The sequence below is a fragment of the Balaenoptera physalus genome, assembly GCF_965194825.1.
Source record: "Balaenoptera physalus genome assembly, chromosome: X".
Lineage (NCBI taxonomy): Eukaryota > Metazoa > Chordata > Mammalia > Artiodactyla > Balaenopteridae > Balaenoptera > Balaenoptera physalus.
Genome location: NC_138903.1, coordinates 40,407,452 through 40,434,019, shown reverse-complemented (window position 1 = coordinate 40,434,019; position 26,568 = coordinate 40,407,452). Strand labels below are relative to the sequence as shown.

At 36.8% G+C, this 26,568-nt stretch overlaps 1 protein-coding gene and 1 long non-coding RNA gene across 8 annotated transcripts in view; one reads left to right on the top strand and one right to left on the bottom strand.

Annotated features, from left to right (window-relative positions):
- The window catches only part of LOC309652668, a 371,335-nt gene extending 345,614 nt beyond the window's left edge, over positions 1 to 25,721 (top strand). Inside the window, exon 2 of the long non-coding RNA XR_014258870.1 lies at positions 25,036 to 25,721. This is a non-coding gene — a long non-coding RNA (uncharacterized lncRNA). The remainder of the gene's footprint in view (positions 1 to 25,035) is intronic.
- Positions 1 to 26,568, bottom strand: part of KDM6A (lysine demethylase 6A) — a 209,058-nt gene that overhangs the window by 171,236 nt on the left and 11,254 nt on the right. The window lies entirely within an intron of this gene.

The window sequence follows — 26,568 nt, the reverse complement described above, 5'->3', positions numbered from 1 at the left end:
TGGATTGGGAGTTTGGGATTAGCAAATGCAAACTATTATATATAGCACGGATAAACAGCAACAACCATACTATTGCATAGTACAAGTAACTATATTCAATATCCTGTAATAAACCATAACAGAAAGGAAAAAAATCAATGAAAAATAATATGTTACAGCATTGTTCAAAACTACATTCCACACGTTCAAGAAAGTAGAGAAAAGCATAAGCATGTTAAGGAGAAACACAGAAGATATAAAAAGGACTCAAATGAAAATTATAATGTCTAAGGCAAAAAAATACACTGGATGGAATTAAGAGCAGATTAAGTATTGCACGAGGAAAAGAATAGTGAACTTCAAGCAAGACATAGCAATACAAATTATCCAAAATGAGACACCGCAAGGAAAATGACTGAAACAAAAAAATGAACAGAGCATCAACAAACGATAGAACAACTTCAGAGGGCCTGCAAAAAAACTCAACAAATCTCAAGCACAAGAAACGGTTTTAAAAACAAGACCTAACCAGATTGCTTAACACCAGCAATAAACAGAAATTCTTAAAAGCAGCCAAGAAAGGGGGACAGGGAGGAACGAAGATAAGAATGACAACAAACTTCATCTCAAAAACAGTGGGGCAACATCTTTACAAAACATTGAAAGAAAAAAAGGTCAATTTAGAATTCCATGCCAAGCCAAAATACCTTGCAAAAATAAAAGAAAAATATAAACTTTTGCAGACAGACATAAGCTGAAAGAATTAATTACCAGCAAATCTTCACTACCAAGACACGTTAAAGAAAGTACTTCAGACAGAAAGAAATTACCACAAGGTGGAAATCTAGATCTACATAAAGGAATGAAGAGCAATGGAAATAGTAAATATGTGAGTAAATATAACTTTTTCATGTTTATTTAAATCCCCTTAAATGATAATTGACTGCTTATGAGCAAAAAGAATGACAATGTACTGTGGGGCTGTTAACAAATACAGAAGTAAAATGAATGACAACAATAACACAAAGTTCATGAGAAATGAAATAGAAGTGTACTTTAAGTTTCTTATAGTATCAATGAAGTATATTACTGGAAGGTAAACTGTTTACTTGAAGTAAACATGTATACTTCAAATCCTAAAGTAACTACTTAAAAAACAGACCAAATTAACTAAAATAAGCTAGACCAAGAAAAAAAAAAGAATCATAAAAACTATTATTCCTCCCATCCATTAATCCAGTAAAAGGCAGAAACACAGGAAGAAAAAAAGAACAAAAAACATATGGAACAAACAGGAAACAAACAGCAAGATGATAGGGCTCAAACCTAGCCATATCAGTAATCCCACTGAATGCAAATAGTCGAAACATCTGAATTATAGCTGCTGGTTACAAGACAAAATTGCACACACACTAACTTTTCCCTGCTACTCCCTTATAAACCCAAATACCTGGGAAAGTATCCAATAAGCAATAATAAAAGAACTCCAAAGGCTTCAAAGAAGGTGGCAAACTGTCCAGGGACCTCAGGACTTGAGGAAAGAGAACACAGCTCTGTGGGTTTTCTTTTTTCTCCCATTTTTTCTCCCATTTTTTCTCCCATGTACCCTGCTACAGAGACCTGCAACCCAGAACCAACAGGCATGGAAGGGAAGGAGGAAGGAAAGGAAGAAAACCACAACTGGTGCACAAGCAGGCAGGCCAATTGGCCCTTAGCAGCAGCTAGAAAGCCCCAGACCATGCCAGGCCCCTCCTCCCCACCCACCACCACATACTGGTGGGCTGGCCTCATCCATTCCCAGAGGCAACAAAACCCAAGGCCAAACCAACTTTTTGCTCCACAACCAGGACACCAACAGATGATCTGATTCACCTGCAGCAGCAGATCCATACAGAAACTATATAAAGAACTTTCAAAACTCAACATTTAAAAAATAATCAAACAAGAAAATGGGCAAAAGACATGAAGAGACATTTTTACCAAAGAGGATATACAAATGGCAAATAAGCACATGAAAAGATAGTCAACTTCATGTACTATGAGAGAATGCAAACTAAAATCACAATGAGTTATCACTACGCATCTACCAAAATAACTTAAAAAAACAGTGATAATACCAAATGCTGGAGAAACTGGATTGCTCATACATTATTGGTGGGAATATAAAATGGCATAGACACTCCAAAAAAGTTTGGCAGTTCCTTTAAAATCTAAGAATGGATTTACCACCCAACCTAGCGATTACACTCTAGGATATTTATCCCAGAGAAATGAAAAGTACATGCAAATGTTCAGAGCAGTTCATTTGTAATAGCCAAAAACTGGAAACTAAGCAATGTCCTTCAATGGGGAAATGGTTAAACAAATTATGGTACATGCATACTATGGAAACAAAAAAGGAAGATTACTCATATACACAATTATTTGGATGAACAGCAAATAAATTATACCAATCTCAAAAGGATGCATGCTACATGATTCCACTTATGAAATATGCATGAAATAACAATGATAGACATGGAGAACAGATTAATGATTCCCGAGAGTTAGGGATGGGGGGGGGGGGTAGCTACAAAGAGGTAGCACAATGGAGTCTTGTGATAGAGGTAAGCATCTTGGTTGTGGTAACATGAAACTATACACATGAGCTATACACACACACACACAAACAAATGAATACCTATATATCTGGTAAAATCTGAATAAGCTCTATGGATTGTACCATTGTCAATTTCCTCATCTTAATGTTGTACTGTAGTTTAAGCAAGATGTTAACACTGGGGGAGGTTGGGTGATAGGTACACGGGACCTCCCACTATATTTCTAACCTCCTATGAAGCTGTAATTATTTCAAAACAAAAACTTTTAGAAAAAAACATTTTAAAAATAAAGGGAAAGATCATTAATTGGATATAAAAGCAAGACCCAACTATATGCTACCAGTAAGAAATTTTCTTTAAAGACACAAATAGGTTAAAAGATGAAAAACGATATACCATGCTGACACTAATCAAAGAAAACTAAAGAAACAATATTAAAATCAAAATAGCTTTCACTGAAAAATCTATGGAGACCAGGAAGAGGGTCATTCCATAAAGATAAAAAGATCAATGCACCAGGAGGCTGTAACAATCTTAAACATTTATCTACCTAACAAAGGAGCTTCAAAATATATTAACCAAAAATGACAGAACTGAAAGGAAAAAAAGACAAAACTACAATTACAGTCAATGATCTCAACAATTCTTTTTCAATGACTGATAGAAGCAGACTTACAATTATAAGCATACCTCAGAGATATTGCGGGTTCATTTCCAGACCACCACAATAAAGCAACTATCACAATAAATCAAGCCATACAAATTTTTTCATTTCCCAGTGCATATAAAAGTTATGTTTATATTATACTGTAGTCTCTTAAGTGTGCAACAGAATTATGGCTTTAAAAATGTACATACCTTGGGCTTCCTTGGTGGCGCAGTGGTTGAGAATCTGCCTGCCAACGCAGGGGACACGGGTTCGAGCCCTGGTCTGGGAGGATCCCACATGCCGCGGAGCAACTAGGCCCGTGAGCCACAATTACTGAGCCTGCGCGTCTGGAGCCTGTGCTCCGCAACAAGAGAGGCCGCGATAGTGAGAGGCCCGCGCACCGCGACAAAGAGTGGCCCCCACTTGCCGCAACTAGAGAAAGCCCTCGCACAGAAATGAAGACCCAACACAGCCATAAAAATAAATAAATAAATAAATAAATAAATAAATATTTCAAAAATGTACATACCTTAATTGAAAAATACAAAACAAAAAAACAATTACAATAGTAACATGAAAGATCACTGACCACAGATCACCATAACAAATATAATGAGAAAGTTTGAAATACTGCAAGAATTACCAAAATGTGACACAGAGACACAGTGAGCAAATGCTGTTGGAAAAATGGGTCTGATAGACTTGTTGACACAAGGTTGTCACAAACATCAATTTGCAAAACACACAATATCTGCAGAGCTGGCAATAAAACAAGGTATCCCTGTAGTAGGGTAGAGAAGACTTGAGAAATGCAATGAACGAAGTTGACCTAATTGACATTTTTGCCACAGAATATATTCTTTTCAAGTGCACAGAGACCACTCAGCAATGTAGATCATATTCTAGACTGTAAAGCAACTTTTAAAATTTTTGCAAGTATTCAAATCATACAAAGCATATTCTCTGGCCAAAATAGAATTAAATCAATAATATTTGGGAAATTCCCAAATATTTAGATACTAACCCCCTAGGGACACTTCTTTAAAAATCCTTGGGTCAAAGCAGAAATCAAAAGGCAAATTTGAAAATATTTTTAAAAGAATGTAAATGAAAACAACATACCAAAATCTGTGGAATGGAGCTAAAGCAGAACATTAATAAATGGAGAAGAGACAAATCTCCCTGCACAAGATTCCTAAGTAATTTATGTAGATACTCTACCCTCTAAAGGAGGGGGGAGTAAAACTTCTGATATGATGTGATGAAAATGATACTTCACTTCTGTGATCTTCCTCCAAAAATCTGATAAACCCAGTCTAATCATGAGAAAAGCATCAGACATATACCAATAGAGGTGCATCCTACAACATACCTGGCCACTACTCCTCAAAACTAAGGTCACCAAAAACAAGGAAAGTCTGGGATTTCCCTGGCAGTCCAGTGGTTAGGACTTGGCGCTCTCACTGCCAGGGGCCTGGGTTCAAACCCTGGTCAGGAAACTAAGATCCCTGCAAGCCGCACTGCATGGCCCAAAAAAAAAAAAAAAAAAAAAAGTGCTGAGAAATGTCACAGCCAAGAGAAGCCTACAGACACGACAACTAAATACAATATGCTATCCTGGATGGGATTCTGGAACTGGAAATGGACATGAGGTTAAAACTAAGGAAACCAAAGTAAACTATGGACTTCAGCTAATAATAATGTTATCAGTATTGGTTCATTAATAGTAAAAAAAAATCCAGCAGTCCCCAACCTTTTTGGCACCAGGGACCGGTTTCGTGGAAGACAATTTTTCCACGGGTGGGGTGGATGGGGAGATGGTTCAGGAGGTAATGTGAGTGATGGGGAGCGGCAGATGAAGCTTAGCTTGCTCGCCCACCGCCGCTCACCTCCTGCTGTGCCGCCCCGTTCCTAACATGCCCCGTTCCTAACATGCCGCGGACCGGTACAGGTTGGGGGGGTCGGGTGGTTAGGGACCCCTGCATTATACTAATGTAAGACATTAATAAGGGAAACTGAGTGCAGGAACTCTCTGTACTATCTTCTCAATTTGTCTGTAAATCTAACACTTCTAAAAAATAAAGTCTACTAAGGAAAAATTACCCTGTGCCTAAGAAAACTTCAATTCTCCCTACCCAAAGTAATTTCTCCTTTTTATGATGTCAAAGCATTTATTTGTACTGTTCAAGACATACCTCTAACTTTTATAAGAGTTACATATATTATGGCAAAGATCATGAATCACACATTTTTGTAAACTGTCACCTCCCCTTTTGCCTCCACCTAAATATACTGCCTTTCTCCTAATATGTAAATAAAATTTAAATGGCTAACTCAGAATTTTGAGATACCTTTCAACTGTGATTTCTTTAAAATCATTCTAGTTTATTAGTGCAAACTGATAATTCTTCAAGTACATAAAAACTATACTAACACAAAATGAGATTTGACTTATATACTATTATATAAATCAGTGTCTTTCAAACTGGGGTCCATATGTATTCTCTGTGATCCTAGAAGTCCATATTGGAAATTTTTCAACTGCATTTTTAAATTTCTATGATAATTCAGAAATGACTGATAAAACATTCTTAACTATACTGATGACCCACATCCAAATACTGACATCAATGCTAACTCCCACATTTACCTTCACAACTATACTGATGCCAAGCAAAGCTACTTTTAGTAGCAAATTATTCATTCCCCAAAAGTGAAAACCAAGTGAAACAATGTACAAAATATAACAGGGCTTCAGTCAAGTTCTACTAGAGAAAAACTGTAAGAGAATGAAGTCAGCAGTACAGGCATGCCAAATGAACTTGTCATAACCCTAACATCAGTCAAGTGATCCATTCTGACAAAATAATGGCATCCATTGTATTAGTGTTAATTTTTTTATTGCCCTTAGTTTGGTTATTTATACATGTAATTTTTAACTGTAATCTGTTTTCTAGTTGTGACAAAGATATGCATAAAGAATTTACTCGGAGATGTCTGAACATTAACACTGACTGATGCTATAAACCCATAAATGAAAAGCTACTATATTCACTGAAGAATAGGTCCAGTTGTGCTTTAAGTTATCCAAAGGCACTCTAATACAGATACTACTTCACACTTTAAGATCTCTTAACATTTAAACATAACATTAAAGGCAAATTTGAATTTTGAACCTTTCAAGAACATAAAATTTTGATTTACCTAGATATTAACTAAACTAAAAACTTTTAAAACTCAGATTAAAAGTAAAACTCAGGTACTTAAACCTGTGTTTAAGTCCCAGCTTCCCTATTTGATAATTGTAGGACCTTAGTGAAGCCACTTAAAACCCTGGGCCTCAGTTTCCACCTGTGTAAAATTAGGATACTATCTATTCTGTCTGTCTCACATAAGCAAGTGTAAGATGAATAAAACCGACCCACATTACCAATATGTTTTCTTTTCCTTCTGGATAGAAAAGGTCACCTAATATAAACAGTTCACTTCAAAAATACATCAAAATATAACAATCTTGTCATTTTTTAATGAAAAGGACTTAACCTACATTTGAACATTTACTACACAGATATTATGACACACTGAGAAAATACAGAAGGAATAAAAGAGCCATGCTCTCAAGGTATGTATGTGTTGGGGGGTAAGGGCACTTAGAGAGACAATTCTAATGTGCTGTCATAAATATGATCAAGAAATATACAGTACTATGGAAACTCAACATCTGGGCAACTGGGGAGTCAAACTGCTTTAAAGATTTAAAATGTTATTCAAATACAAGTTAGAAGTAATACAGTAATTCCTTACTGGGTACCTATTATGTGGCAGGCACTGTGCTAGGTAGGTACACCGGATTCAAAAGTAAACAAGACACACACTGTCCTCACAGAAATGGCAATCAAGAAGGGAAGGCAAAATTTAAAAATTGAAAGAAACATGCCCAAGACAGATAGAGAATGGTGTACTACTAAAGTATATAGCAGTCAGGGAGGGGCAATCTAAAAAAACATATAATACAAGAAAAAAATGCACTTTCCTTTATATTTTTAATCCTTTTTTTAAAAACATAAAGCCAGCCAAAAGACTAGAGAAAATTTTTTAATTCAAAAAGAAAGTTCAGGGTTGATAAGTAAATTGAAACTAGTGCTTTATCTCTTATTTTCTTCCCTCAAACATTACTACAGAAACCCATAATCAACTTATAGTACCTATAATTATAGCTCTCATCATGGTACAGTCAATAGGGTCAGAAGTAGTACTCCCCGCAAAGGACAGGGTACTTGCTATTTCTAGCCTGCCTGGTCCACAGTGAACATTAAATATGTTTATGAGAAATTCCCCAGCCCTTGGGGGGAGTGGGGAAGGCACAAAAAATATCATAAAACAGATCAGCTGTGCCTCTCTGCTAGGGGGAAAAACAAAGTGTTTTCACGACAGCAGACATTTCTTATCCCCAACAACAGTGTAGAATACCAGAGGGTAATGAACAGAGGCAATGAAATTGGGCTTGGTCTCAGAATCAGAGAAAAATCACTTCCTCTTGCACTGGAACAAAAGCATATAATTTTTAGCTGCAGTACTAACATTTTCCAAAATTACCCTTTCCTCTGTTGTTTACTTAAAGAGAAGCGGTGGGGGTGAAGGAGGGATGGATTGGGAGTTTGGGATTAGGAGATGTAAACTATTATATATAGAATGGATAAGCAACAAGGTCCTATCATATAGCACAGAAAACTATATTCGATATCCTGTAATAAACAAAGGAAAAGAATATGAAAAAGAATATATATAAATATATATATAAAAAACTGAATCACTTTGCTGTACAACAGAAATTAACACAACATGGTAAATGAACTATACTTCAATAAAATAAATTTAAAAATAAAGAGAAGAGGCAACATAAACTCATGACTAGCAACAGAAAAGAGAAAGTTCAAGTAAGTAATCATTTTTCTACATACCTACCACATAACCACCATACACAGAATTTTTATACTGAGCAGATGACTCGTAACAAGGAAAGAACTCAGGTTCAATGCCTAGGAAGCATGTACAATGTGGAACTAATTAAAGCACTGTCTAGTTTCTGGAAAAGCCTAGCAAGCTGCAGAATGTTTCTGTCAACAAAGCATGTAGTAGGACAAAGAGACATCTTAACTAGGTTTACTATTACGGGTTAAAAATTAACCCAAGTAAGACAGCAGCTCTACAACTTTTTGGCTACAGCATGTTGTTACTTCATACTCTCACAGGAGTATCCAGTATTATGCCGGATTCCAGGCTAGCTTTGCTAACGCTACTCACTTTTCCAATCACTTAAAACAGCATATAAGGGCTTCCCTGGTGGCGCAGTGGTTGAGAATCTGCCTGCTAATGCAGAGGACACGGGTTCGAGCCCTGGTCTGGGAAGATCCCACATGCCACGGAGCAACTAGGCCCGTGAGCCACAACTACTGAGCCTGCGCGTCTGGAGCCTGTGCTCCACAACGAGAGGCCAAGATAGTGAAGAGGCCCGCGAACCGCGATGAAGAGTGGCCCCCACTTGCCGCAACCAGAGAAAGCCCTTGCACAGAAACGAAGACCCAACACAGCCAAAAATAAATTTAAAAATAAATAAATAAAAGATTACTATTAAAAAATGCAAATGAGTGGAAATTAGAACAGCCAATTCTTTAAAAAAAAAAAACAGCATATGAAATGCAAACAAGAAGTGATGTTATTAACAGAAAACAGAATCACAAACTTTAGTACTTTCGTTAGTAGTTAAGTAATCTATCTGGGGTGTCACAGCTAGTGAGTGGCAAGATCTGGGGGCTGAGACGGGGAAGATCTGAAAAAGAAATACCTCAAAGTACACCTAGAACCCACAATCATCAGAAACACTACCACTCCTTTCAGTCTATTCCTCCAAATCAAATAACACCCTTCTCACAATTCACACAATGCTCTTCCTGAAATCTCTTCCTTTATCTGCCTAAAAAACTTATCTGAGACATAACAAACTTCTGCATTAATATATACCAGACGTCGTCCTAACACATCCTATTCTTGGTCACCAAGCAGATTATTAAGATTACTAATTATTAACGACACTAACCTCTAAACACTGTGCACTTTACATGCATTACCTCAATTTATACAAACCTATGTGTTAAGTACTATCGCTCCCATTTTACCGATGAAAACGCTAAGGCTTAGAAGTGTTAAAAGACTTACTTTAAAAGACAATGAGGGCAGATAATGTTGCAAGGTTTGGGTAAAACACATGGTATACTTAACCAAAATTATGTATTAATTCACGTGGGGGTGGGGAGGTGACAATCAGAGGTAGACAAAAGCTGTTAGGAAAAAAAACTGCTCTTGAAATTTTAGTACCTATTTTAAAAGGAAAATAGTAGGAAGCTGCTTCTCTCAAGTGTCTGAGAGCTTTTAGACCTAGTATATTCTTCTGAACAGCCCCTTCCATAATGTCTTCCTCAACTCTCTCTGTTCAGTAGCTCATCAGTTTAGACTCCACTGATATGCAATTCTAGATTAAGTCCAACTGAACAGAGATTTACCTTAGCATTCTGAAGCACTTCTTCGGAAATATTATTTTATGGAAAAAAAATTTCCCATTTATAAAAAATATATGTTGCACAGTGGAGCACAATGTAAAACACATTTCTTCCCATTGTCATGATGGAAAAAAAATTCTGATGAACACTGCTCTAAAAGTTTGCCAAAGAAGTTACCTTCATTCCTTTGTTATATTAGTGAGACATTCCACTTAGATCTAAAGACAACTGAAGGCTTCCACTGTGCTACTTTTTAAAGCTATAATGGATACCATATCTCTTCAAGATCTCCCCATCTTCTTAAAACAGAGTATAGAAAACACAATTGAACCATTTCTTTGGTTAAGTTAAACATAATTTAACCAAACAATCATTAAGGGAAAAAACGGTTATTACTCTGTGTTATTTTAATAAAACAAGGCCATTAGGAATTCCTAAATAGCCTTAAATTGCTATGCTTTTATCTCCTTTATTCTCTTTACACAGTCACCTGATTCTCTCTACTACAGTATCTGACATCAGTATGCTGGCATCTGGCAACTTCCCTCCTAATTCATATCTTCCTAACCTTTGTAGGACAAGAAAGCAAATAAGCAGCCATCCTTATGAGTCTAGCATCTGAACTAAAAATGAATAAACTCAGTACATGGGCTGTGGGACATGTTTTGGCTTAGAGATCTTTCCTTTTGGCTTACTTCTGATTTCATAAAGTTAAGAATGGTAGATAAAGGTCCTCCAGACAGTAGAGATGATATAATAAAAATATAATCATGGGGAGAGGAAGGGAATTAAAAGGGTAGCAGCAAAGATAAAGAAAAGCTATTAAGTGAAAGCTAGTAAAGGAACCACTACACAAGTAAACATAAAAGAGAATGCAGATCCATGGAGAGTTTTAACAATTATAGAAGACATTAGCAACAAAAACGGATAAGTTCAAACATTTTTATGTTGGAATACTATTCAGCAATAAAACTGAATGATGTAGTGCTACACATGGATAAATAACATGGATGAATCTCAAATGTGTTGAGCAAAAGCAGCCAGATTCCATTGTATAAAATTCAAAAATAAGCAAAACTAATCTATGATAACAGAGGTCAACAGAGTGGTTACCTCGGGGAAGGAGGGTGGAGATAACAGCTGAGAAGAGGCACGAGGAGTTTCAGGAGTGTTACGACTGTTCCATTTCCTGATTTGGGGTGGCATTTACAAAATGTGTTCACTCTGTGATAATTCATTGAACCGCTAGCACACTTATGATATGTGAACTCAACTGTGTTCACATTACACTTCAATGAAAAATTTACTCGAAAACAAAAATCATGATGCAAGGGACTTTTAAACAATTCATGAGTTAGTCTCTTCCAAAACCTCTGAAAAAGAGTGAAGAAATTAAAAAGACAGCCACCCTTAAGAACGAATAGAACTATGGCAGACTGTACTTTCCAACACTGACCACCACAATACTCCCCCGCAACCCCATCTCACATACTTTTCTGCAGTCTAACCTTGCCATTCCACAATAGAGATGGAGTTTCTGTCCCCTCTCCTAGAATCTGGTTGGGGCTTGTGACTGTTTTGACCAATAGATTACGGCAGAAATGGCACAGTGTGACTTCTGAGGAAAGATCATAAAAGGACATGGAACTTCCACCTGATCTTTTTAACTCCTGAGCTGTCATGAAACAAGCCCAACTGCCTCAAGACAACCATGCTGGGAAAGCCACATGTAGGCAGGCCCTTGAGTTGACAGCCTTCTAGCCATCCCTGCCAAGGTGCCACAGATCTGATGAGGAAGCCACCTTGAAAGTAGATCCTATAGCCCCAGTTGTTTGAGTTTCCCTCTGCCATGAGTCATCACAAACATGTGGGGCAAAAAAAAAATGACATCCCTGCAGACTCTTTTAAGTTCCTGACCCACAGATCCTATGAACATAATAAAATGGTGCTTTGGGGGTGGTTTGTTACAGATTAAGATAAGCAGACCAGAAAGAAAGAGAACAGTAAACAAAGCAGCTTAATACAATTTTAAAAGACAAAAAGCAGATGAAATGCCAAGTGTCTTAGGTATCAGACAAGTCAGAAGCCCATTCAAGCAGTAGAATCCAAGAAAGGTATAAGAAATGGTGGCAGGGGTTGAAAAGACGAAGATTATGAAAAAACTGAATGAAAACTAGTTAAATCCCTAGATCTACTCCTCCAGATCAGGCTGCCAGGGAACCCTCCCTCCCCTATACCAAAACCAAACATTTAACTCCAGAGATGCTGAATAAAAACAGAAACACCAAGCACAGATCAGGGTGAGGAATGGCCACATAATCCACTTCCCTATTTTGGCTACCAAGACACTAGCTTATGCGTTTTGCAGCACCAGGATGAGGATGACAGGAAGTCCCAGAATGCTAGTTGTCCAACAGGTCTAGTGGCCTACATAGCCACAGCAATCTTTGAAGGATATGCCTAATTTAAAAAAAAAAAAAAAAAAGAAGAACTATAAATTACCTGATGTATTTGACCACACTGGGGCTGGGCTACATACATGAGAGAGCCATAGAAAACTAAAAAACAAAAAAGCCAATTTACTCCTTTTTAAAAAAATTGTTTTGTACATAAAAAAGAAAAATAGTCACAGTGAACAGCACTTGTTTATATAGCCTTCATAATCTAAACACTGATTTAATCCAAAACCATAACACTATGGGAGAAGCGGGAAATATGGGGGCAAATGGAGCAGATAGGTGGGTGGTTATCTTCCACTAAAAAAAAATATCTAAAATTTTTTAAAATCAAGAAATACCAACCACCATTGGCAATATGAATGTGGTGATAAATACCAAAAAAGAGAGCTAAAAGAATGAAAAGGGGATGTTTTGGAGGAATGGAAGCATTCTTTTTATTTAAAAATATACTAGAACTCTATACTTACGTGAATTATGTATCAATAAAGCTGTCACCAACAGAAAAGGGATGAATTAAACTCTAAAATGAAAAAAGATTCTGGGAGCACAGAGAGCAATTGGTTCCACTTCTACAGGATAAGGGAAAGCTTCATAAAAGGGAAAAGGGGGCCATGCGAAGTCTTGAAATAAAAACGAATGAAGAAAAAAAGATGGAGAAAAAATATGGAGAATGAGGTTAAAAAGTTTCATGGGGGGTCCAAATGTTGAGAGACATCAGATGTCACTCCAGTCAATGGAAAGAAATCAAAGGTTTTTGAGTAGGAAGTTATCACTGAGGGGAGTTCTCTGAACAGACAAAAATTTGGAAGTGTTGAGCTACTACAATACCCAAGCAAATCAAGAATCAGAGAAAAAGAATTATAACCACAGTACAGACACGGACATGTGTGTGCATTTGTATTTGTCTCTAATTTTTAAAATAAAGCTATTAACTTAGAATTTTTAAATGGTCAGGGAGTGAATACGATGGTAGGTTTGATTTTGGAACAATGTAAATATTTTATAACCACGTAAATCTTTTAAATGTTACACTGTAAAAAAAAAAAAATTACAAGTTAAAAAAACAATCCCATAGTTTCAGGTCTTTATTATGGACTGTGTCAGGGCCTGAGTTAAGAGTAGTGTCAAGGCCTTAATTTGGGAGAGTGTCACTGTCTGAGTTGGGAGTACTGTCAGACCCTTAGTTAGGGACAGCTTCAGTGTCTGAGTTAGGAATAGGGCCAGAGCCTAAGTTACAGACAGTGCCAGGGCCTGAGTTAGGAGTAGTCTGAGACCGGTAGTTAGTAACAGTGTAAGGGCCTGAGTTGTGAGTAGTTTCAGGGCCTTAGTTAGTGAAAGTGTCAATGCTGGAATTGGGAGTAATGTCAGGGCTTACTTAGGGAGAGTGTCATTGCCTGAGGTGGAAGTAGTATCAGGGCCTTAGTTAAGGACAGTTAAAAAAAAAAAAAAAAAAAAAAGCAATCCCAAAAAAGTCAAAAGCAAAATGAAACAAATAAACCTTACTACATAGCCAGTTAATAACATAACCAAAGAATAATTATTTCAAGGAATTTTAAAACACAGTAATTTGACCAAGCATTCCCAGTGGAATATATCCTAAATACAAAAAGACCTACAAAAAAATCCTCAAGCAACAATGAGTAACCATGGTAGTGTTGGCACTGTAACTCTAACACCATTAATGTGTGTAGTGTGTGATGAAGCAATGGAGTAATTATGCTACTGTCTTTGAGAACCAAAACTTTCAGCATAGGAGAAAAGACATTTAAAAATCAGTGACGGGGGGACTTCCCTGGTGGCACAGTGGTTAAGAATCTGCCTGCCAATGCAGGGGACACGGGTTTGAGCCCTGGCCCAGGAAGATCCCACATGCTGCGGAGCAACTAAGCCCGTGTGCCAAAACTACTGAGGTTGTGCTCTACAGCCCACAAGCCACAACTACTGAGCCTGCGAGCCACAACTACTGAACCCTGCGTGCCTAGAGCCTGTGCTCTGCAACAGAAGCCACAACAGTGAGAAGCCCGCACACCGCAACGAAGAGCAGCCCCCGCTTGCCGCAACTAGAGGAAGCCCGCACGCAGCAACGCAGACCCAACGCAGCCATAAATAAATAAATAAAAACAACGTATCAAACAATACAGAGTATCGACAGAGACAAATCACATATATATGATCAAATAGAAAGCACAATAACTGAATTCAAAAATTCACTAGAAAGGCTCAAGAGCATACTTGAACAGGCAGAAAGAATCAATGAACTTGAGGATAGATCAATCGAGATTATCCAGTCAAGAAAGAGAAAGAAAAAATAAAGAAAAAAGAACAGCGCCTCAGAGACAGGTGGGAAATCATGAAGTATACCAAAACATGCAAACTGGAAGTCACAGAAGGAGAGTTGAGAAAAGGGAAAAAAGAATATTTAAAGAAATAATGGGTGAAAACTTTCCAAACTCAATAATTAAAAATAATAATTATCTCACAGCCAAAAAGTTCAATGAACTCCAAATAATTAAACTCAAACAGATCCACACTAAGAAGCATTACAGTCAAACTAAAAAAAAAAAAAAAAAAAAAAAAAAAAACAAGACAAAGAATTTTGAAGGCAATAAGAAATGACTCATCATATATAAGGGATCCTCAATAAAGTTAATACTTGATTTCTTCACCAGATACCATGGAGGCCAGAAGGCAATGGGATGACATGTTAAAGTGCTGAAAGGAAAAGACAGTCAACCAGTAATTCTATACCCAACAAAACTATCCTTAAGTATGCAGGAGAAATTAAGAATTTGCCACTAGCTGACACGTGCTGCATGCAAGTAATACAAAGGTTGCCATTCATGTTGAAATGAAAGAATACTAGACAAACCCACAAGAAAAAATAAAGAGCACCATGAAAGGTAACTACCTGGGTAAACATAAAAGGGAGTATAAATGCATTTTTGGTTAAATTCCTTTGTGACTTAAAAACACTCCGTAAAGCAATAATTATATAGCTGTACTGATGGGAACACAGTGTATAGAAATGTAACATATGACAATAACAGCACAAAGGAGGGGGGAAGAAAAGGAAGTATACAGAAGCAAAGTCTTTGCATACCACTGAAATTAAGTTGGTACTAATCAGAAGTGGTTCTAAGTTCCCAGGGCAACCACTTTAAAATACAAAAAAAAAAGATAAAATTAACAAGAAGGGAACTGGACAGATGGCCAAAAAGCACATGAAAAGATGCTCAACATCACTAATCATGAGAGAAATGCAAATCAAAACTACAATGAGGTATCACCTCACACCGGTCAGAATGGCCATCAAAAAATCTACAAACATAAATGCTGGAGAGAGTGTGGAGGAATAGGAACCATCCTGCACTGCTGGTGGGAATGTAAACTGGTACAACCATTATGGAGAACAATATGGAGGTTCCTTAAAAAACTAGAAGTAGAACTACCATATGATCCAGCAATCCCACTCCTGGGCATATATCCAGAGAAAACCATAATTCAAAAAGATACATGCACCCCAATGTTCACTGCAACACTATTTTCAATAGCGAAGACATGGAAGCAACCTAAATGCCCACTGACAGAGGAATGGATAAAGAAGATGTGGTACATAAATGCAGTGGAATAGTACTCAGCCATAAAAAAGAACGAAATGCCATTTGCAGCAACATGGGTGGACCGAGAGATTGTCATACTAAGTGAAGTAAGTCAGAGAAAGACAAATATCATATGATATCGCTTATACATGGAATCTAAAAAAAATGGTGCAAATGAACTTATTTACAAAACAGAAATTGAGTCACAAATGCAGAAAACAAATTTATGGTTACAAAAGGTGAAGGGGGGGCATAAATTAGGAGATTGGGATTAACATATACACACTACTATATATAAAACAGATAACTAATAAGGACCTACTGTATAGCACAGGGAACTCTACTCAATATTCTGTAATAACCTATATGTACAACTGATTCACTTTGCTGTACACCTGAAACTAACACAACATTGTAAATCAACTATACTCCAATTGAAAAAAAAAAAGCAGGGAATTAGAATGTTACCCTGGAAAATATCACACACACAGGAAAATGTTGGAAGTGGAGGAATAGAGAATAAAGATGACAGAAGACACATAGAAGACAAATAGCAAAATGGCAGATATAAATCCTACCTTATCAGTAATCACATAAAATGTAAATGAATTAAATACTCTTACAATTAAAGGCACAGATTGGCAAAATGGATAAAAAAGCACAATCCAACTGTATGCTTCCTGAAAAGGACACACTTTAGATTCAAAGACAAAAATAGGATAAAACTAAAAAGATGTAAAAATATATACTGTAAACAGTAACCAAAACAGAGCTGGAGTGGCTATACTAACACCAGACAAAATAAACTTTAAGACAAATACTGTTTAATAGGGACAAAGAACATGCTATGGCCAATTCATTAAGAAGATATAATCTTAGAAACAAATATGCACATAACAGAACTCAAAATACCTGAAACAAAAGCTAAACTGAAAAAAAATAGACAATTTAACAATAATACCTGCAGACTGCCAATACTCCACTTTCAATAATCAATTGATGACAGATCAATAAGGAAATAGAAGATTTGAAGAACACTGTAAACCAGTAAGACCTAAAAGTCACCTATAAAACACTCCCCCCAACAACAGCAGAAAATACATTCTACTGAAGTGCACATGGAACATTCTCTCCAGGATAAACCCAAGTAAGTATCCATAAATTTAAAAGGATTAAAATCATGTAACAGCTATGCCCTCTGACCAAAATGGAATGAAATGAGAAATCAATAACAAAAAAAAATGGGGGAAATTCACAAATATATGAAAATAAACAACACAATTCAAAATAGCTAATGAGTCAAAAAAGAATGCACAATATCTACCATTCCTTATTAGGATTAGCATATTACACAGAAAATAAAATCAACTCATCTCTTAAAGCAACAGAATAAATAGCTAAACTTATTTTAAGAAAAACTCATGTTAAAGGGCTTTTTCTTTTTTCCAGAAGATTTTTTTCTTTAAAAATAAAAAAATCAAATTTCAGTTTCTATACAAATTGCACTAAAGCAAGTTGGAAAGAACAAAAAAGACAAAAATCACAGAATTTTAGAGGTGGAATAACTTATGAAAAGCCCATCATTTTAAAATTGTAGAATTTTGTAACATGGACATTGCTGAAATTACAGTTATCCTCTCTGCCTCAGATGGACTGATGCCTCCTACCTCCTAAGTTTTCACTTGCCTATTCATTTGAATAGGTAAAGATCTCTATACCACCTCTCTTCTCCTAAAAACTTCTGAATCATGCTATTTTAAGCGTTTTCAAATTTGGGAAAGAGATTTTGTTATTTTGCTGGCGTTAATATGGCAAAAGAAGTAGAATGTTCTGTTTATACTGGTTTATTTGTCATGGGGATCTAAAGAGTTACTGCTATTTGATGGCAAACCAAAACAGTGACATTCTGCTATAAACCAGCTTATCTTTCAGTTTCTCTCTATACATGTAAATAAATATATGCTTCCCTTAAAGAATATAACAGAAAACATTTGATGTCAAAAGTAAGCACTGTAGTTATTTAAACCTTGTCCCCAAAATAATACAGCTATAGGTCAAGCCCTGATACAAGAAAACAGCTTTGTAATGCAGATATGTTATGATCACTGATTGATACTGTCAAAAGTTAAGATTTCCCTATAAATTTGATTTTTTTCAGACTTACTTCATGTGACAGAATATCTTTAGGTAAAACTTTTCACAATCCAAACTGAATTACTATAAAAGTCAATTGAAGACTTCCAACTCCACCAAAACGGAGTAGCTTCATTCCTCTCAGGTACTCCCTCTTATAACTAAAAAACCCTGGATGTAAACGAACGAACAAGCATAGGAAGTATCTGAAAGATGGGGAAAAAGGCAGCGGAATTCCTAGAGACATCAGAACTTGAGGAATGACAAGGCAGTGGAGTTCCCTGGGTTTTCTTATTACCTCCCATATTTCCAGGACAGGGTGCTGCTTCAGAAACCCCCAGTCCAGTACCACTGAAGTCACAGGCAAAAAAGCCCCAAGAAAAGCCTTTTCCTCCTAGCCAAAGGACGGGGGAAAAAGTAGCTTACCAACAGAAACCTTTTTAGCAATACCCACCATACTCCAGCCAAACACCAATGGAAAACCCTCCATGCAAACCCTCCAGTTTCAGCGAGGTCAAGCATGCAGCTAATCTTCCATACCCTCTTCCTCTCAGCCAGAGTGGGGGAGCAGGTGGTGTCAATCCGAGTCCCCTACCAGGGTAGTGTTGGCAGGACAAAATAGGCAGTTGATCTTCTATCCCCTACGCAGAGGGGCTCCAGTTTCCCTGCCAGGATGGTATGGACGAGGCTGAGTAGGAAGCAGATCTTCCAGGCCCTGCAGAACCAGGGGGGGTGCTCCAATACCCCTGTGCTGGGTTATGGCAAAACTGAAAAAGAAGCTTATCTTTCTTTACACCCCACACTCAGTGGAAGCAAGAGGTGCTCAGATTCACCCATTTAAGGTAGTTGTCAGCAGGGTCAAGGGCAAGCTGGGCCACCCAGCAGCAAGGAGACTTAACAAAGCTGTGTGAGGCAGGATTAATCACCACTACATTTGAATGAACACACACACACAGGGGCCTGGTATCCACAGGAACCAGACAGGAGCTGAACCAGCACCCTACCTGGCATCAACAAGACTGAACAAAGCGGTGTATGTTGGAGCCAGTTAGCAGTCCACTTTCCCCCCATCCCTGGTGTCAGCAGGGACCAGTGGAGGGCTGAACCTCCACACCCCCCCATCAGTGAGACTGAATAAAGAAGCCAAGCAAGATGAAGCAGCCGACAATCCGCTTCACCCATTCTCTGGGTGCCAGTGGTGCCCAGAGAGAACTGAGCTTCCACCACCCACCACTTGGCTTCAACTCAGGGGAAGTGGTAAAAAGTGGGGAGCTTCTGCTCCATCCTGCAGCATCAGAGTGGTGTGAGTTAGCCCTCCACTTCTTTCTTGCTGAGAATCGTGACCCATCAGGAAGCTGATCTTACACCCCCCACTCAGAGAAAACCACGTGGTGTAAACTGGTGCCCAACTTTTGCCAGGAAGATTATCAGTGAGGACAAGGGGAGAGCTGAACTTGCATCCCATCAGTCTGCACCAAGACAGTATGATTCAGTGCTCTACTTTTACCAGGGTGGTTGTCAGTAGAGCTCAAGTCAGAAGCTGAACATACACAGCCACCCAGTCCTGGCACTACACCTCAACAAGAAGATTGCCTATCATAAAAAAAAGGAATAGGGTCCTGAGTTCTCATAACATGATAACCAAAATGTCCAGGGTACAACTGAAAATCACTCACCATACCAAAAGCCTGGAAAGTATAAAGTGAAGAGAGAAAACTATCAACAGATGCAACACTGAGATGAACCAGCGTTTTGATGAATTATCTGACAAAGATTTTAAAGTAGTCAACATAAATGCTTCAGCAAGCTATTACAACTGCTCTTGAAACAAATTAGAAAATGGAAAGTCTCAGGAAAGTTATTTTAAAAGAACCAAATGGAAATTATAAAACTAAAAAATACAATAACCAAAATAAAAATTCTCTGGATGGACTAAACAGTAGAATGGAAGTGAAAGACAACAGAGATAGTGAACAGATCAATAGAATTTAGCCAACCTAAATGAGAAAATAGACTGGGGGGGGGGGGGGTGGTAGCAAAAACAGCCTCAGGGTCCTATGAGCCAAAAACAAAAGAGCTAAGATTCTTACCAGAGTCCCAGAGGAAGAGAAGGTGGGACTTAAAACGTATTCTATGATATAATGACTAAAAGCTTCCAAACTTTGGTGAAACACATTAACCACAGAAAGAAAAAACTGGAAGAACCCCAAAATAAAACTAAAGATATCCACACCAAAATACATCATAACATCTGAAAACTAAAGACAAAGAAAAATTCTTGAGAGCAGCCAGAGAAAAACGATGAATTACTTACAGGGGAACACAGATTCTAATGACAGAAAATTTCTGATCTGAAACTATAGACAACAGAAGGAAATAGCACATTTTTCCCATACTGAAAGAAAAGAACTGTACCTTGTGAATTCTATATATGGCAAAAAAATCCTTCAGGAATGAAGGGAAATAAAGACAATCTCAGAAAAACTAAGAGAATTTGTTGCTAGCAAAGTTACCCTGAAAGGATGACTTAAAAAGTTCTCTAAATAGAAAGGAAATGAAAACAGAAGGCTGGGACTTCAGAAAGGAAAAAGAACATTGTAATAGATAAAATTGTAAGTATAATGAAACTATTATACAATGCATGAGTTTCATTAAATCATATTTGCTGGTTGAAGCAAAATTTATCATACCATCTGGTGTGATGTTCCATGTTACACAGAGAAAACACTTTAAAAAATTACATTTCAAAAGAGAGAGGGCAAGACTTCCCTGGTGGTGCAGTAGTTAAGAATCCGCCTGCCAATGCAGGGGACTAGGGTTCGATCCCTGGTCCGGGAAGATCCCACATGCCGTGGAGCAACTAAGCCCATGCACCACAACTACAGAGCCTGCACTCTAGAGCCTGCGAGCCACAACTACTGAGCCCACGTGCTGCAACTACTGAAGCCCGCGCACCTAGAGCCCGTGCTCCGCAACAAGAGAAGCCACAGCAATGAGAAGTCAGCACACAGCAACGAAGAGTAGCCCCTGCTCTCCGCAGCTAGAGCAAACCCACGCACCACACACACCCAACACAGCCAAAAATAAATTTATTTTTTAAAAAAGGAGAGAGAGGGCAAAAGGACCTAAATGAAAGTAAAGGTCTGCACTTCACTCGAAGTGGTAAAACATCCATACCAGAAGATGGTGATAAATTACATATGAATATTCCAATCCCCAGAGCCACCACTAAGAAATCTGTACAAAGAGACACACTTAAAAACACTACAAATCAAGATGGAATCCAAAAAATATATCCAGATAAACCATAGGGAGGTAAGAAACAAGAAACAGAGAAATGAGAAAGAGGAAACAAATAATAATAATAATAAAATAGCACACTTAAGCTCTAACATATCAATAATTACCTTAAGTGTAAATAGTCTAAATACACCAATTAAAAGAGACAGGCAGAGTAGATTTTTTTAAATGATCTAGCAATACACTGTCCACACACACAAAAAAAAAATCACTTTAAATACAATAGGTGAAGTGAAAGTATGAAAAAAAACCATGTAAATATTAATTTTTTTGAAAATGAAGCATAGCAATATTACTATTGATAAAGTAGACCTCAGAGCAAGTAAAATTACTAGTAATTTTAGCAAGACCAAAAGAGATACTACATAATGATAAAGGGAACAACCCACCAGAAGACATGACAATCCTAAATATGCACACAACAAATGACAGAACCTCAAAGTACAAGAAGCAAAAACTGATAAAAGGAAAACGGACAAATCCACAATTATACTTGGAAACTTGGCAACGCCACACTCTCAGCAATCGACAGAACTACCTGACAGAAAATCAGCAAGGATATAGAAGAACTGGACAATACAACCAACCAATAAGATCTAACTCTCATGTATATTAAAACTCCATCCAACAACAGAATACACATTCATTTCAAGCACTCATGCAACAGTTATCAAGATAGACCATATCCTGGATCATAAAACAGATGTCAACTAAGAGAATGAAAATTAGAGTCAATTCCCTAATCATAAAGGAATCAAGCTAAAAATCAGTGACAGTGAAAACAGGAAAATTGCCAAATCTCCAAATACGTATATAGAAACTGAGTAACACACTACTAAATACTCCATGAATCAAAGAGGAAACCTGAAGAGGAAACTTAAAAACACATAAAACTGAATGAAAATACAACATATAAGAACATGTGGTACACAACTGAAGTAGTAGAAATGAAAACTTACAGCACTAAATTTGTACATCAGAGAAAAAGAAAGGTCTCAAATCAATAATCCAAAAGACATGAATAGACATTTCACCAAAGAGGCTATTCAGACGGAAAATAAGGACATGAAGGATATTCAACATCACTAGCCTTTAGGGAAATGCAAAATAAAACCACAATGAGCTATCACTACACACCTATCAGAATGTGGAAAATAAAAAACAGTAATAACACCAAAGGCTGGCAAAGGTGCAACAAAGCTAGAACACTGGTGGGAACTGCTGATGGGAATGTAAAATGGTAGAGCTGCTCTGGAAAACACTTTGGCATTTTTTTATAAAACTAAACAAGCAACAATCAGCAATTGTACTCTTGGGCATTTATCCCAGAGAAAACTTATGTTCACAAAAACACCTGTACACAAATGTTCATAGCAGCTTTATTTGCAATAGCCAAAGACTAAAAATAATTCAAGACATCCTTCAATGGGTAAATAGTTAAAGAAACTACGGTACATCAATAACATGGAATAATACTCAGCAATAAAAAGGAACAAACTATACATACAACAACTTGGATTAATCTCCAGGAAGTGCTACTGAGTGAAAAATGGTAATCCCAAAAGGATACATACTATTTATATAACATTCTTCAAATGACAAAACTATAGAAACGGAGAACAGATCAGTGCTTGCCAGGGGTTAGGAACTGGGGGCGGCGGGGGCGGTGAATATGGCTATCTATGAAGGACAACATGATGGATACTTGTGGTGATGAACAGGTCTGTACCTTGACTCTATCAATGTCAATATCCTGGTCGTGATATTGTACTAGATCTGTTATTACTTACAACTGCAAGGTGAATTTACAATTATTTTAAAATAAAGTCAATTTTTAAAAAGCCAGTAGAAAAAAATTTCCATTTACAGAAATGTATTCATGATAGCCAATCTGTCACGTGTTTGTCCACTTCCGTTAAGGACAACGAAGTCCAACAAAACAAAGCAAGAGCCAAAAAACATACATCAGATTAGTAAGGGCTCCATCTTTTCCTCCAGATTTTCAGGACCCAGCTACCTCTTTTCACAGAATCATGACTATTAAAGGGTTGGATAATCTTTACAGATAACTTAACAGTAAATTTTATCCTTTGATATCTGAATGCTGTCTACAACATCCTGGCCAAGTAGTGTCAATCAGCAAACTTGAACATCTTCAATGACAGAAGACCCACTTCATTTATCTATCCATTAATAGATACTTTGAAAAAGCATTACAAAAAATGTTTCTCCTTAAGAGTTATACCCTGAATCTAACTTACAAACTCCAAGTCTATCTTTTTAACTGACAGGCTTACAATAAAAATATAATCATAATATACTCATACACATACATACACACACAGAGCAAAATTCAACAATAAAAGTTTACATTCAATAGATCAGAAAATGCCTCAATGCCAATTCTTGCTACTTTTAGGGAAACTGAGGGGCCTTACTCATCCTTGTAACACACAAATGCCCAGTACCTAATAGTATGTATCTAATATGACATTTCTTATCAATTCACATCTGAGAATTCATTTAGCCCTGTCATGAGTTCCTAGGAAACAGGTAAATACACAGTGATTATACCCATCTTCTAGAATTAGAAACATCAGATCTGACCTAAGAAATAACTACCCCAACTATAAGAAATAAATAATCTGTATAAAGAAGTCAAAACACTAACCATTAATAAATAAGGCCAACTTTCAAATCAAAGACTAACTGAATAATTTATCATGTGAGACTAACAAAAACATACAACTCTCAGTTCCATTATGTGCCTGCATTCGTTTCTGGTCTTGAAGCCTTGAGGCTGAAATCAAAGAAAATTACAATCCAGAACTGTGCCCTCCTTCTGGGTCAAAATCTTTAAGAATTGAGTCAATCCTAAAAATTCAAATGAACCACCACCTAGAATTCTGATGCTAGATAGTCACTTTGGAAATTCTTAATCCCTAGCCGTTCATCTTAACAGACGGTGAAACTGGGGACTATAAGAATTAAGCAACTTCACAAAGTAGGCAGCAGACTCAAACATCAGTCTTCAGTTTTCTGATCCACTGTTCTTCCCAGTATATCACACAGCCTCCCAATCAAGCCAGCATTTTAAGCACCCAGGCTGAGGAACAATTCTAAAGCCTATTATCTATGTTAAGGTAGTATGTGCTTACACCCATTTTTCCAGTTAGAGCAATAAGTTCTCTAGGGATCAGTCCACATTCTCTTCCCCCAGCACCCTTATAATCAATAGAGGAGAACTGTAGAGAATATGTGAAGTGGTCATAGAACACCACAAAACTGTGTGGTAAAATCCATACCATCTAAACCTAACCAATCCAGTGGTACTAAAGCTTTTCTTTCTTCTCAACACACTCCTACTGTTAACACCTCTACCCAAGAATAAAGTAAATTAAACTAACTGAAAATACTGGAGTCCACAGTTGGGCTTCAAAGGGAACCAAACACTCCCCAAAATCATATACAAAATGTATACAGCTACACTGACCCTCAAATGGTTAATAACCTCAAAAAACTAACGTACCATTGTTCTAACTCCACCGCCAGTCAATCTATAATGGAAATAAAGATATTCTGCTATAAGTTAGTAACACACTAGGCCCTGTACTGTTTATGACTAATCAAGAATACAAGTTTACCTATGTTTCCTTTTATATAATAAAAACTAAGAATAAATGTTTCAGACATTACATGAAATTTCTAAAAATCTTATATTTGTATTTGTATGGAAATATGTTAATATTAATGTTTCAGACATTACATGAAATTTCTAAAAACCTTATATGTTCTGGTATAATGTTATAAGTAATAATCCTAGTTATTACTTTAAAATGTATATCTCAGAAATAACTAATTTTCTTGTCAACTGCATTATTATGAACTTTCATCAAATCTTTTACCGTGGTCATTTTTAAGTCTTTTGTCATTTACAGACAGTTCTGGGTGTACTCTGATGATTTTGCAAATATGTTCCTATAAAAGGGTTTCATCTTCAAGAAATTCATGGAAAAGACTGACAAGTACAGGTTTCTGGTAACTGACTGTACTGCTGAACTGAATGAATAAGCATTTTCAGAACTCTGATGAAAAACTGATGAACTCATAAAAGTGCTAACAAAAGATCAAGATGAAGAAAAACAATTAATTACATGGGACTGAGTGAACTGATGAGGATGAGTATAATTTTTGTGACTTTCTGTCTGAATTAAAAAAAAAAAAAAAAAAAAATCCCACAAGGACTCAGAGGCAAAGAATATACAAATCAATTTTCACTGCAAAGTAAAGGAGCTGTTACAGTGGAGGATTACTGGACTGAATGTCAATATTATGACATAGTATGAGTGTGTTTCATGTTTGGTAATTGCAATCATTGTTGCTTTTGTTGTGGTCATCCATGTACAATGCTTGGTGTCAGTCTATTTATCTCTTGTAAAAATAAAATACAGTGTGTGTGTGTGAGAAAAAAAAAAAAAGCTGGGTTCCACGCCCAATACAGTTCCTGTAAGCTCTTAATAAATAGAATATATGCTGTGAAAAAAAAAAAATAAAAAAAATAAAAAAAAATAAAAAAAAAAAAAAACTAAGAATAAGTCAAGAAGGTGAATGACTCCTGCAAATATAAGATATTAAGTAGTATAAACTATGGCTACCTCTTTAAGCATTCAGGGAAGTAAATTAAATTAGTATTCATGGAAACTGATAATCAGTCACACCAATAAAACCAAAATGTGAAGGCAAATTTTGCCACTTATTCCAACTGACAGTTCACGGCATATAAAATTAAGCAACTGTTATCTTAGTAAAACACATGTGAACATACTTTCAATTAAAACTTTTGCATGTTGAAGAATTTCTACCTTTCATACCCTATATAAAAGAAGTAACAGAACCTCAAAATCAAAATAACTTCATCACCCAAACCGATCACCTCACCAACATCTCACTACTTGAATGAAAGAACTCTCAAACCCAAGACAATTCGATATAAAAACAAGTAATATTTTCATATGGCAAGCAGCAAAATTAACAAAGCATTTTAACAACTTGTATACGGTACCTCATTTGTGTGGGGAAAAAAATACAACAAAATATACAGGTGCTGAAATATGAAGTTACCCAACAAATCTTTTATCAATGGCTGCCTGAGAATAGGAACTAAATAACTGGAAGATGGTGTGGAAGAGAGATTTTCTTTTTACTGCAACATCCTTTACGTAACTTTTCAATTTTGTACTCTGCACAAGTATACCTATTCAAAAAAGCTGCATGAAGGTATTTCAAAAGAAA